The 14,188-nt window shown below is 45.1% G+C and overlaps 2 protein-coding genes across 15 annotated transcripts in view; one reads left to right on the top strand and one right to left on the bottom strand.

Annotated features, from left to right (window-relative positions):
* Positions 1–2,262, bottom strand: part of CREB1 (cAMP responsive element binding protein 1) — a 59,908-nt gene extending 57,646 nt beyond the window's left edge. For 3 of the 12 annotated variants that reach the window (XR_010839193.1, XM_067026693.1, XM_067026692.1), the window contains exon 1: positions 1,980–2,181. The gene's annotated coding sequence lies outside the window, so the exon portion shown is untranslated. Of the gene's footprint in view, positions 1–1,979 lie in introns of all 12 variants that reach the window. The other 9 variants (XR_010839188.1, XM_059054852.2, XR_010839189.1 and 6 more) reach the window with 8 other exon arrangements.
* Positions 2,263–2,358: 96 nt separating this feature from the next.
* Positions 2,359–14,188, top strand: part of KLF7 (KLF transcription factor 7) — a 444,455-nt gene continuing 432,625 nt past the window's right edge. For 2 of the 3 annotated variants that reach the window (XM_067026690.1, XM_067026686.1), the window contains exons 1-2: positions 2,359–2,556; positions 10,836–10,887. The gene's annotated coding sequence lies outside the window, so the exon portion shown is untranslated. Of the gene's footprint in view, positions 2,772–10,835; positions 10,888–14,188 lie in introns of all 3 variants that reach the window. The other variant, XM_067026687.1, reaches the window with a different exon arrangement.

Below are 14,188 nucleotides of genomic sequence, written 5' to 3'. Positions count from 1 at the left end.
AATCTTCTGGATAAGACTGAAGAAAGAAAAAACCTATCAGAAAACTTTTTTTTTTTCTAATTCAACAAAGGAAGAGTCACTGTCATATAATCTGTAAGGGAAAAAAATTCTACTCAACTTATGCTGGTTCTATAGTATTATCAAGACCATAATTTCCTCAGTGTTTGGAAATAAAATCATCTTCCCAATTCTTATGGAAAAACTCTTTATTACATCTTCTTAATTAGGTTTCTTGGCAATGACAAATTGCTAAGGTGGATTTTTAAAGACTTGCAATACAGCAAAGTAGGTTTTGGAAAAGTGACTTACAAAAGGAAAATAAGAAGACAGTGCTTCTACTAACAATATTTATTCCTAACAAGAAACCTTGTATTAATCACAATTCTATCACACCCTGAGACAGGTAAGTATTTTAAAAACAGCCTGTTCATCTTTTGCATCACTTAAAATAACCATTTTGGCTTTATTTTTAAATAAGGATATGAGTGTAAGAGATTTCAATAACTGGCAACCAAAAGTATCTTTTATACTAACCTTTAGAAGGCAAAACTGTTGCAAGCTAAGGCTAGCATGAAATTCTAACTTCTGAAGAAGGCATAACAAACTTAAATAGGTTATATCCCAGGTCCTTTAAAAATTGTCTTTTAATCTTTGATGTGTCAATGATTTTTCTGCTGTCCCTCTTCCCCAACAGGGAAAGAAAAAATAAACCTTGCGGCTTAAATTATTGTCGGTCTGGGGCTGGGGTTACCTACCGCATGCTAGACTAATAATGGATACTTTTAAATGCCTATTTTTAGAATTAGTATTAACCAATCTCTTGTTTACGTTTAGACAGAAAGATGTGCGAAACATGGTAGGGGGTGCGTGGGGAGATCCAGAAGACCCAACACCACGGCTGCCCGCCCCCCGCCAAAAAAGGTGATGTAAAACAAAAGTACATCGGCTAATATTCGTTTCAACAAAGTGTTTCAGAATCTCTCAAGTGATTATTCCCTTATTGAAAAGGGTTAAAACCGAAACTGTTTTCAAACATCAGCTTCCCTTTTACAAGATCCCAACAGTTTTTTAAAAGTTACTACCAATATGTTTTTCTTAACACCCCCTTCCTCCCCGAAAGAATGCATTTCCATGACTACTGATTAAAAAAAAAGAGGGTGAGGGAAAGAGTCAAAAATTATTTTAAAAAGCGCGAGTTCTCATTCCTTCATGTAAGCAGAAAAACACAGAAAACATCTTTCCAATGGGGTGGGAGCAGGGGGAAAGGGCGTGAATAAAATACAGTACGAAAGGAAACCTTGGGTTTCGAACTTTATTGCACAAAGAGAGAGTGGAGAGAAGAGTAGGTCAGCCCGAGCAGCGCTTCCCCTCGCAAAACAGGCATGCAGACACGGAGGCTACCGGGAAGGCAGGCACCTTCACCTCCTCTGCCCTCAACTGTCGCCTTCTTCCTCCTCCACCCCCCGCGGGCAACCCGGCGGCGCTGCCCGGGCGGACGGCGGGCCGGGTCGGGGGCGAAGCGGGCGGCGGGGGCCGGGCGGGCGGCAGCGCCGGGCCGGGGCAGGCCGGCGGGCGGCCTCTCCCGGGGCGGCTTCGGGCTCCCGGCTCCCGGCTCCGCGCCGGGCCCGGAGCGGCCCGGCGGCGGCGGGAACGCGGGCGCCAGCTCGCCGCGGCCGGCCGCCCGCACACACCCCCGGCCGCCGGCTCCCACCCCGCCCGCCGCCCCCCGCCATGAGCGCCGCCGCTGGCTGCAGGCAGAGTCGCTGCCGCCCCGGCCGCCGCTGGCTCCAGTCCGCCGCCATTATTCTTTGTTCGCTGCGAGCGGCGGCGATGGTGTGGGGCTCGGGCGGAGGCTCCATCTTTACCACGGCCCCTCCTGCGAGGCGAAGGCCCCGAGCGCTGGTGTCCGGCGCCTCCCCGTCCCCCCTCCGTCCCCCCGGCTCTCTCCAGCTCCTGCCTCCTCCTCCTGCTCCTCTTACCGGTGGTACAAGCTCCTCCGTCACTGCTTTCGTTCGCGGCCCGGATCTCGCTGGAGTTTTATTCTCTCCCCCACGTAACACACCGCGTCAAACTACACCTCCGCCGCGTCACTCACCAACACTCCGCTTCTCCCAGCCGCCCGGGCCACAGGCAGCAGCAGCCGCCGCCGACTGAGGACTCGCAGCCAGGGAGCCAGCCAGCGCCGCCCAGTGCCGAGTGCGCAGCGGCCGCGCACGGAAACAGCCGAGCTCGGCCCGGAGGAGCTCGAGCGGCCCCGCCCTCAGCGCTGGAGGCGGAACTTGCCGAAGACCTTCGAGTTCCTTCGGGCACGGCGGAGGGCTTCCGTGGGGAGAGGAGGGAAGGGGGAGGTGGTCTGGAGCCAGGGGTGGGGAGGAGTGATCTAAGTACCCACCCTCCCCTTCCGCCCCTCCCCCCCCGCCCCCGCCGCTTATCGACGGATAAAACCGGCGGCGGAAATTTGCAGGCAGAGTTAGGGTTTGTGTGTGGCGGGGTGGGGAATTCCCAAGGGGTGTCAACTGCTCGATGGAAACCCCCGCGCGGGCTGCCCTTGTGGCGGTAAGCGGCGGGCTCTAGGGCGGCTGAGGCGTGCCGGGTCTGGGTCCCCGAGCGCCGCCAGCCCCGGGAAGTTTCAAACGCTGCCGGGACAGGGGAGACGCGCCACTGGGTCGGGGCGGCGGCTGAGTGCGAGAAACCTGCGAGCCGGGGAGGAAGGCCTGCAGCGGCTCTGCGGTCGCCCCCGAGGCCTGGGGCCTGGGCTGGACGCTGGGACGGTAGGCCGCGGCGCTGCGCCGGCGCGGCCCGGGGGCATTGTTGGCCCGGGTGGGGAGGGTTTTCCGCCCCTCTGGGCGGGCCGGGCGGCTCTACTTCGAGAATCCGCCGAGAAACCTGGCGCCCGCCGGCGGTGCCGTTCTATTTCGTGGGACGGAGGCTCTGGGACTCCGGTCACCTTGGCGGGGTTCAGTCCAACAGCGAGAACGGCCAGGCCTGGGGGACACATCTTCGGCCCCCGAGCCGTGACCTGCCCTGACCGAGGTTGCTCTTCTACACATTCGAAATGTCTTACCTTCCTCCTCCACCTGCCCGCCTTTTTTTTTTTTTTTTTTTTTTTTTTGCACCATCCTGTGTCGGTTTCTTTCCACAGCCCGTTTTCTGCAGCACAGGCTTGCAGCCGCTGCACCTTTTTCTTCACCACCCACTCCCCCTCTGAACCCGCAGTGTGACTTCCGTTGCCTCAAAGTTACTGAAACTGCCCTCTCAGAGGTCACCGGAGACACGATAACGACTTTACCATTATCCTTTTTATTGAACTCGACAGTCCTCTCCCGGGCTTTCATGTCTATTGTAATTCACTTTCAGTCCCTTAAAGCAAACATGGTTTTGGAAGCCGAGAGGGTCCAAATCAGAGCTCCGTCCCTTATTGACTGACTTAGTGTTGAAAAAGTAAGAGTTCCCTAGCCTGGTCCTGTAGATCCGCTCGTCCTTTCTCTTTGAGCTGAAGAATATACCCCTTTCCTTCCGTTATTTTCAACCCTTCCTTCTCTACCGGCGTTTCTGTCCAGTATTTGAACATCCTTAAGTCTCTCATTTTTTGGAAAACATTTCTCTTTATAAATCCCACTCCAACCGCGATTGTCTCTTAGCCCGTGGACGTTCATGTCCCAGTCCTCAGCCCTCTCCAGTCTAGCTTCTGTTCTTACCACACACCTGAAGCAGCTCTGAATTGTCACATACAAGCTTCAGGCCTCATTTACAAGACCTCGTTCTGGCATTTTACATCATTGCCCACACCCTCATTCCAAATATTCTCTTCCCTCTGCTCTTGTTTTCCTTTTACCTCCCTGGTTGTTCTTTAACAACCAGCTTCTCCTCTTTTAGCCAACTGTTAAATATTGGAATCCTGTTGAGCTTCATCCTCTTCTCGAGTCCCACCATGTGCGTTTTCCTAGGTGGTCTCATCCTCTTCCGGTAGCTTCAAATACCCTCTGCCAAAGACTGTCCAGCTCAAAACTCAAGCCTAGATCTTGCTCTTGAACTCTAGATTCGTATTTCTAACTACCTGTGCTACACTTTCATCTGGATGACTTGATGTCAAACTCGGCCTCTTCCCTCCAAAAGCCTCTTGCTGTAGACCTCGGATCAGTAAAGTACAGCCTGTCCGTCTGCTCAGTTCAGAAACCTAAGACACCTCCGACACACATCAGAATCACCTAGACCTGCCTTAAAAAAATAGGATCTGTGGCTTCTCATCCCGCTGTAGTCTAAGCTACGTTCATCTCTTGCTTGAAGTTCTGCACTAACTACCATCGAGGTCCTACAAAACTGCTCTTGACTCATTCCAATCCATTTGCCATACTGCAGCCAGAGCAAATTTTAACAAATACGAATCTGATCAAGTCACTACCCTGCTTGAATTCCTTCAGTCCTTCCCTTTGCTTACTGAACACAATCTAAGTCCTTGTCATTAAGGCCAGGCCCTCCATTATCTGGGCTTGTCTTCTTCCCAGCCTCCCCAGCAGTCCCTCTAGCTCTCTGCACTCCATCCGTGTTAGTCTTTTTATTTTTTCCAGGCTCTTTTCTCTTGTTCCCTACTGTAAACTCTCACCTCAAGGAATTTATACATGCTATTCCCTTCCCCTGAAATTCTTTTCTGTTACCCACTCCTCTTGCCTGACTGTAACTTAACACTTTCTTTTCTGATTCATCATACTTGTAATTATTTGTTTAATGTCCATGTAAGGTCTGTGCAGGTAGGGACCATGTCTGTCTTGTTCACCACCAGAATTTCTCTCCTCGCATCCCCAGCACAATGTCTAGAATGTAGTGGTGCTCAGTAAATATTGAACAAATAATGAATATCTCTGTGGTCCTGGGAAAAAATCCTGAATATTTTGGGCTTCAGCCACTTACTAGCTGTGTGACTTTGGGCATATTTTTCATTCCTGCACCTCAGTTTTCCCATCCGTGAAATGAGAAGATGATAATAGCACCTACATCATAGTGTTACTGTGGTAATTAAATGAGATCATTCATGGAAAGTGTACTTGGCACAATGACATGTAATAAGTGTCGATTTAAATGTTGCCTATTACTAGCTTTATTTGTATATCTCACCCTTGTGTCAAATACGTTTGCAAAATTGAGCTTATCATCTTCCTGCTCTTCTTACCCTGGCCCTATACATGATATCAAAATATTAGAATTATTTGCTCATAACCAATACTTCTCACTCATCAAATACAGTAATTTTTTATTTAAAAATTTCCTTATATTCTTCCTTTCTGTTCACACCGATCTTCATTTAGGGCCTACCTCTTCATGCCTTAGTTACTTTGCTGACTTCCTAGGTGCTAGTGGGACTTCAGGCCCACTTCTCCTATTCACTTGTGCCCTACTCTCAGACCAGTGGGCCTCAAACAGTTATTAAATCATACTTTCTCCTGGCCTCTGTTTTCACCTAATTTTGTTCATTCAATCATCCAGTCATTCAAGTGCAAGTTATTTTACTAAACACTTTGGATATACTTCAGATTTGAAATATAGTCTCCCAATTTCATATATTGGCTCTGGCATCTCCATAAACCATAGAAATGAACTAGAGATGTCAAACTTTAACATCTGTTTTTTATCTCTGGGACTTGAAAGCTACTCCCATTTTTGACTCAATTTTTCAATTGGAAAACAGGGTCAATATTGGGGACATGAAAGTAGGGAAGAACACATGGATGTAAGTTGACATAGTATAAGATAGGTAAGATCACAGAGAGGGAAGGTCTCAAGAGATGATTATTAAAGGCTTCAAGGAGAAAGTGGTATCTGAGAGCTTTTTTCTAACCACGGCTTCCTTTTCCTGTTATTTTTCTCTCTTGCTTCCGCTGTTGAACCTAATTTTCACCCTCACTGTGAACTCAAGTTCCATGAACACTGCCTATTCTAGTTCATCACCTCTCAGGACTTAATTTGTTTTTCTACCTAACCCCAAGGCCATGGTGACCTATTTTGTTTATTCTAAAAATACCTGTTGAGCACCTACTTTGTGCTATGTACTACAAAACTGGGGCTATTGCAGTAAATAAAACATTGTTTCTGCTCCCAAAGGTACTAGCATAAAATCTTCAACTTCTCCTCATTCTGACATTTCTCTTTTCTGTTCACTCCTTTGTGCCCTCATCTAGCATCATGATTGTAAATACAGTCCCCATGCTGACAGCCCTCAAAATTCTATCTTCCCAAATCACTCTCCCAAACTTTAGACTCATTTAAACAACTGCCTCCTCACACCTCCACTTGGATGTTGTCTTAGCCTTGGTTCTCCCAGAAAGCAGAATCTGAGGCAGTCTTCTGTGCTCTTATCTTATTAGGGAGTACAGTCTTGGGGAAGTGAGGGTAGGGAAAAGTAGTGAGGCAGGACAGGAGGTTAAGATTCAGTCAGAGGATGCTAACACTACCCTCCTCTGGAACACACACATACTTCCGTTTCATGTGGGCACCAAACAGACCCTTGTGTGAGATGTGTGGCCTGAGCATGAGACAAAGCACTATTAGGTGGTTACTGCCTGAGGTTGGTTGGCCATGGCCATGAAGACAAAATAAGTGGTAGAAGGCCCTACAGGCAAGGAGGCCAAGAGGATCCTAGGGGATACAGAGATGTCTAATAGACATCTCAAACTCAGTATGTCCAAAACTGAACTGATTTTCCCCCTCACATCTGCACCTGCAGTCTTTCCCATCTTAGTTGCTGAGGTTAGAAATCTTGGAATGATTCTTAATACCTTCCTTTCTCTCACATCCCACATCTATTCCCATAGGAAATTTTATTGGCTGTACCTGCAAAATATATCCAAAAACTGACTACTTACCACCTCCACTGCAAGTGAGCTGGATCTATAATACTTTCATCTCTTACCTAGATTACTGCAATTGCTTCTTAAGAACTTCCCCTATTTCTTCCGTTGCCGTACACCAGCCACTCTTCTGCCTTAGCACCTGGGGGCTGTTTCAGTGCTTAAAATGCTCTTTTTCCAAATAATCAAGAGAGCTAACTCCCTACCTCCTTCAGGTCTTTGCTGAAGTGTCACTTTCTCACTGAGGCCTTGAAAATAGTATTTATTTTTTTTTGGTACGCGGACCTCTCACTGTTGTGGCCTCTCCTGTTGCGGAGCACAGGCTCCGGATGCGCAGGCTCAGTGGCCATGGCTCACGGGCCCAGCTGCTCCGCGGCACGTGGGATCTTCCCGGACCGGGGCACGAACCCGTGTCCCCTGAATTGGCAGGTGGACTCTCAACCACTGCGCCACCAGGGAAGCCCGAAAATAGTATTTAAAATTACAATTTGACACCCACCTCAATCACCCCTATTTTTTCCTATGGCACTTATTACCTTCAAATATACTGTCCATTTTACTACTTTTGTTTTTTTTAAAAAATAAATTTATTTATTTTTTAGCTACGATGGGTCTTCATTGCTGCACGCGGGCTTTCTCTAGTTGTGGTGAGTGGGGGCTACTCTTTGTTGCGGTGCGCGGGCTTCTCATTGCAGTGGCTTCTCTTGTTGCGGAGCACGGGCTCTAGGTGTACAGGCTTCAGTAGTTGTGGGGCATTGGTTCAGTAGTTGTGGCTCACGGGCTCTAGAGCGCAGGCTTAGTAGTTGTGGCACACAGGCTTAGTTGCTCCACAGCATGTGGGATTTTCCTGGACCAGGCCTCTAACCTGTGTCGCCTGCATTGGCAGGCGGATTCTTAACCACTGAGCCACCAGGGAAGCCCGATAATGCTTTTTAGAACATGTATTTTAGCAAGGGAGCCAGTCAACAATAAACATAAATAGTAGTAATAGTAGGGCACTTCACTCTCCTGATTTTCACCGTGCACTACTGGTCATTGTTCTTAATCTCCTTTGCTCACTGACCTCTCAATATTGGAGTGTCCCAGGTCTCTGTCCTTGGACCTCTTCTGTTACTATACTCTCCCCCTCAGTGTCTCATTCAGTCTTACAGCATTGGATATGATAAATATGCTCACAACTCCCTAGTCTCAGATTCAGCCTTGCATATCCAAGAAACTCTGCATCTCTACTTGGGTATTTAATAGACCTCTCCATTTTATTAAACTGAAAACCAAACTCCTGATCTCTCCTCCCCTCAAAAACCTTCTCTGCCTACAACCTTCTCTATCTCAGTTAATGGCACCTCCATCATTCCCATTGCTGAGGGCGACTCAGCAGCTCTTTTACACCCCACATCCAATCTGTCTTCAAATCCTCTTGTTATCTCTTCAAAATATGTGACCCCTCTTCCCATCTCCACTGATACCACCTTGGTCCAAGCCGCTGTTACCTTTGATTAGGATTCTACATCAACCACCCTTAACCTTAATTCTTTTCTCAGCCCAGCAGCCAGAGTGATCCTTTTAAACTTTAAAGCTGACCACACCATGATTCTATTCAAAACTATCCAGTAGCTCCCCATCTCACTCAGAAAAAGCTGTGATTCTTACAGTTAGGCCTACAAGACCCCATTTCCTCTCTGATTTTACTTTCTTCTCTTCCTCCCCTACCTTTCTCTGCTCAGAGGCCTGTTGACCATCTTGCTGTTCCTTAAACACTTTGGACCCACTCCCCTCAGGGACTTGGCATTTGCTGTTCTCTCTGCTCAGGATGCTCCTTCCAGACGTTTCCATGTCCTCCTCATCTCCTCAGGTCTTTGCTCAAATGTCCCCATTTCTGTGAGGCCTTCCCTTACTACCCTGATGGAAAATTGTTCACCCTATTCCCCACCTCTCTCTTTGCTCTTTTGCTCTCCCTATCTCCTTTTGCTACTTAATTTTTCTCCATAGCACCTGTCACTTTCTGGTATGTTATATACTTAGCTCATTTATTGTGTTTGCAGGTACTTTTGTCTCTTTTTTCACTGCTGTATTCTTAACACCTAGAACAGTGTCTTGTACGTAGCTGGCACTCAAATGTTTGTTGAGTGAATGAAGTTGAAATTCTGGACTTAATCTCCCGGCATTGGTTTGTGTAAACAGGTCTCTCTCAGTTTGATCATCTCTGTATGCATCTATAACTATTGTTTCTGTATTACAGCCTGAATCATGGTGGGTCCACCAAAGTTTTGCCTTCTTGTGGGGCCTGATTTCATCATGGCCACGCTCTCTGCCATCTCTGTCTCAGTTCCATAGAACTTGAAAGAGATGAAGACCTCTTTGAAGCTTTCTGATCTTCCCATGTCTCAGAGTCAGAACTGATCAGGAAGATTCTGATGGCTTCTTATTTCTATTCTGAGGACCAGGTAGTTAGCTACTAGTACTGCTGCATTCTTGTCTTCCTTGTGACTGAAAGCAGTGCCATGTAAACAAAGTCAGATGGCCCCTTATCCTCCTGGAAATTACAAAAGGCCAGTGGTTGGCAAATAAAACTGGTAGCAGCAACAAGTGAAGATTTATTGAGTTGTTACTTTGTGCCAGGCACTGTTTTAAACACTTTTGATTTATTAACTAACTTAATCCCCATAATAACTCAATGAGGAAAATATTAATATTAGGAACATTTTATAGATGAGGAAGCTGAAGCATGGAGGGGTGATGAAATAAACATCTCCAAGGTCTTAGAGCTAGCAAGTGGCAGAGTCAGAATGTGAACCCAGACAGGCAGCCTGGCTCCAGAGCCTGCGCTCTTAGCCGCTGTGCTCCACTGCCTGGTTGTAGAATGAAAAGTGGGAGAGGGAATTTGCTTTGAGAAGAAAGCAAATTTTAATTCCATCGATGTGAGTCTCTCATTCTGAAAGCATCATTGTAAGCACTTTGTTCTCATGTCAGTTCTATCGCCATTTTCATGCATGACACAAGAATTAGGCTAAAAAGCTTCCACGATACCTTGTCACTCTTCCTCGGCGAAGGAGTAGGCTCCTTGAAACCCTCTGTCTAACTACCCCCTTTCATTTTTGCTTCACTAATTCCTAATCTTTAGCTGAGCTCTGAAGGGCGTGTCATGAACTCTGAGTACCCTACCTAACTCCCTACCCCAAACCAACACTCTAGTCTGAGGTGCCTGAATTCCATGTTTTTGTTTCTGTCAAAGCACCCATCACACTTGGGACTTCCCTGGCAGTCCAGTGGTTAAGAGTCCGTGCTTCCACTGCTTGGGGCAAGGGTTCGATCCCTGGTCAGGGAGCTAAGATCCCACATGCTGTGCAGAGCAGCCAAAAAAATAAAAATGTTGGCACTTCCCTGGCGGTCCAGTGGTTAGGACTCCGTGCTCCCAATGTAGGGGGCAAGGGTTCGATACCTGGTCAGGGAACTAAGATCCTGCATGCCACGTAGCATGGCCAAAAAAAAAAAAAAAGTAACAAATAAATCTGGAGGAAAAAATTTTTTTAAAAAGTACCTATCACACTACTTGTCATTATTTGTTTAACTGTCTAGCTCCCTGCTAGACTGTAACTTCGGTGAGGGCAGAGATTGCATCTGCCTTATTCACTGCTATATCCTTAATACCTAGCATGGCGTTTGGCACGTTGGAGAAGTTCAATAAAATGTTTTTTTTAATGAATAAAAGTGATATTTCTATAGAATATCTGCAATCATACCCATGCATTAAGGTGAATTTTCTTATGGCCAGACTAGTCCATCTTTTTAGAAATGCGAAAGATAATTTTCTTTCAGTCTCCCTTCCAGCTGTTGGGTTTTTATGTTATCATTTCTTATGCCATAATGCTAGTTTTCAATTAGTGACTCTGCTTCATATTCAACTAACATTCAACTGCAATGTAGCAGATGTCTCTCTGAGGTCTTTCATATATGTCTGCTAATTTAAATTAAGATAATTTCTTTGGGTTTCAGCTTCTTCAGCTATACAACCAAGATACCTGATTGACTTGTGCAAGATCAGACTGTAAGTTTGAGAATTGGGGTTTGAATTTAGAACTTCCAATTCTAAATTTAGCTTTCTTTTTTTCATATATGATGTTGCCTTTCTGTTCCTATCTCTGATTCTTGTCTACTAGTCTTTGGTTAGCACCCATATTACTGAGCGACAAGCATATTTCATAATCTTATAAGCACCTCCTTCAAAAAAATTTTCCCCACTCCTTTGTTCTGTTTTCCAGTTTTATTTATTTTCTTCCCATTTCCACTCTGCCAAATTCTCTCCCAAACAGTGGCACTCAGTGTTTATGAAAACATTTCTGGGGCCTGTCCTAATCTCATGTATGGATTAAGGGCTTTAGTGATATTTGGTTATTTCTATTATTATTCTTATACTATCATTATTATCTGCTTGAGAAAAAGATATGGGAAGAATCCCAGGAATTGGAAACAGGACACATACTACTTGGGCTCCAGATCAAATAAGGTGATTGAACACATACTTTTTGCGTTGCTTATTCCTGGCACCCCACAGTAAAGGAGGAAGAAAAGTATAAACCCTTATGATAGATAGAATAATGGTCCTCTCATAAATACTCATGTCTTAATTCCTGGAACCTATGAATGTGTTATCTTTCTTGAAAAAAAGTACTTTGCAGGCGTAATTAAGTTAAGAATTTTGAGTTGCGAAGGTTATCCTGGATTATGTGAGTGGGCCCAATGTAATCACAAAGCTGCTTATAAAGGAAAGAGGTAGACAGGAGAATTGGAGTCAGAGAGAGAGACGGAAATTAGAAGATGCTCAGCTGCTGGCTCTGATGATAGAGGATGGGATCACTAGCCAAGACATGCAGACGGCTTGTAGGAACTGGACAAAGAGAAAAATTCTCCCTTAGAGTTTCCTCGAGGAATGCAGCCTGGCAACACCTTGATTTTAGCCCACTGAGACCGATTTTGGACTTCAGATCTCCAGAACTATAAAATAATAAATTTGTGTTTTTTTAAGACAGTAGGTTTGTGGCAATTTGTTACAGTAGCAATAAGATACTTATACAAGCCCTCAAGGACAAAAAGAACAGAAAAGCAGACAATAGCAGTTGAGAGAATTCAGCACATGCTTAGAAGACAGGATGGATGGAGGAAGGGTAGCTGACTTGGCAGAGTGGGAGAAGCTGATACCTAAGTGCTTGCAGAAGAGATACCGGTGAGAAGGAAGCCAGTTTGCCTGACAGAAATCCAGAAGGGTTCAAGAATTAGAGGCCATGCCTGCTTTATCCCATTTGCAGAGCCTGGGAAAAGAGTACAAAGAGAGGCCTACAGAACATTTGTCCAAATATTTAAGTTATAAATCCAGCGAACAATCTGCTAACTAAAATATATTCAATCCTTCTATCTTGAGAAATGTGGAGAAAGGACCGTCATTTGGGGGTACTCCTGTGAATTTAAGGAAATTGTTTTGCGTGAAAGAGAGAAACCAACTAACCACCAAACAGAAAGTCTGATATGTGTGAATGTATTGACATGAGATTTAAACAAGTAGTAGAGAATTTTGAATTGGTGATATGCGCTTAGGAAACTAAACGAAGAGAACAATACAGGGCTTCCCTGGTGGCGCAGTGGTTGAGAGTCCGCCTGCCGATGCAGGGGACGCGGGTTCGTGCCCCAGTCCGGGAGGATCCCACGTGCCGCAGAGCGGCTGGGCCCGTGAGCCATGGCCGCTGAGCCTGCGCGTCCGGAGCCTGGGCTCCGCGACGGGAGAGGCCACAACAGTGAGAGGCCCGCATACCGGAAAAAAAAGAGAACAATACAATTATTAACTCCAGGGAAAACAAAAGGTTTGGCAGGAGAGGAAAAGTAATCACAGTTATCACATGGCTCAAACCTAACTAGAATACAAGGTCCCAATAATGTAAATACTCATTATTAATCTAATTAAAGTTATGATATATAGTGAAAGGAGCATGTATGTGGTGGGCATGCAGAGAGGGAGGAGAATAAATCCTCATTTCCATAGTGAAAATCAGTAAGTAATGCCTACAACAGAAATATCAAGTAACCACAATTAAAACGTGTGTAAGAGACATGGAGGTCAATTCCAAGGAATTAGCTAAAAAATTTCATAGTGGTTATCTCTGGGAAAAGGTAAATATTCATTGAGAGAGCTTTGACTCTGCAAACTTTGAGCATGTATAACTTTGATACAACTAAATTCTTATTTAAAAGATGATCTTAAGGGGAATAAATATTGGAGATTCTTTCCTAGATTTGAAAAACATGAGAATTAAGATTGAAAAAGATATTCAAATCTCTTGAAAAAGGCCCATATTGGACACAACCACAACCTATTAAAAGCCTCTGGCAGGCGATGAAGGTACATACAAAGGACTAGAAATAAAAACAACAGTGGTGTTCTCAACAGCATCATTGGAAACTAGAAGACAATGTCTTAATGCTTTGTGATTCTGTGGGAAAATTATTTCAAATTCAGTATTCTGTTATTTTCAGACATATTAGATCTTTCTTGTCATGAACACTTTCTCAGGAAACTACTAGAAGATATGCATTACCAAAATGAATTAGTAAAACCAAAAAAAGAAGATCTAGGAATCAAGAGTGTTATCTGTCAGCTTAGGCTATGATGCAGTAACAAACAATACCAAACTCTCCATGGCTTACAATATAGGTTTATTTCTTTTCACCCAATGTGTCCATCGTGTAGTTTTGCTCCTTTTCACCTTCATATGGGACCCAGCCTGATGGAGCATCCTTTATCTGGAAAATTGCTTGTCTTGTGGCAGGGGGAAAAGAGTTGATAGATCTATTAAGCTTCCACCTTGGAATGTCACATGTCATTGGCCAAACAAGTCACATGGTCACTTCTGAGTTTAACAAGGCAAAAATGTAAAATCCTTCCATAGGATGGAACTTCACAAGTCATAACCAAGCCTGACATCAGTGGGGCACATATTGATATAATCGACCCCAAGGCAGGAGCTGCAAATATTTCAAACAGTAGTACAATCTTTCTCAAAGGGAACCCCTGCATAGAAGGAGGCAGAGGAAATACCCAGGTCAGCAGCTGTGAGAAGAAGAGAGCCCCAGGAAGGTCAGACTGGGGGAGGGGAGATGGGCATTGACAGCTTCTCTGACAGGTTTGATTGTTAGATAGCTGCCACTTTGAGAAGGCACTGGAAGACAGAGTTGGAGTAGGAGACTGCTGTTTTCTCATCGGGTTTTTTTGTATGAAGTGAGATATAAAGAAATATGTAATATAATAATATAAATTTGAATTAATTTTTAAATGGATAGAAATTTAGCTTTACTTTGAT

This window comes from Kogia breviceps, chromosome 2, assembly GCF_026419965.1.
Source record: "Kogia breviceps isolate mKogBre1 chromosome 2, mKogBre1 haplotype 1, whole genome shotgun sequence".
Lineage (NCBI taxonomy): Eukaryota > Metazoa > Chordata > Mammalia > Artiodactyla > Physeteridae > Kogia > Kogia breviceps.
The sequence above is the reverse complement of the archived record's forward strand: the minus strand, read 5'-3'. Positions and strand labels throughout refer to the sequence as shown.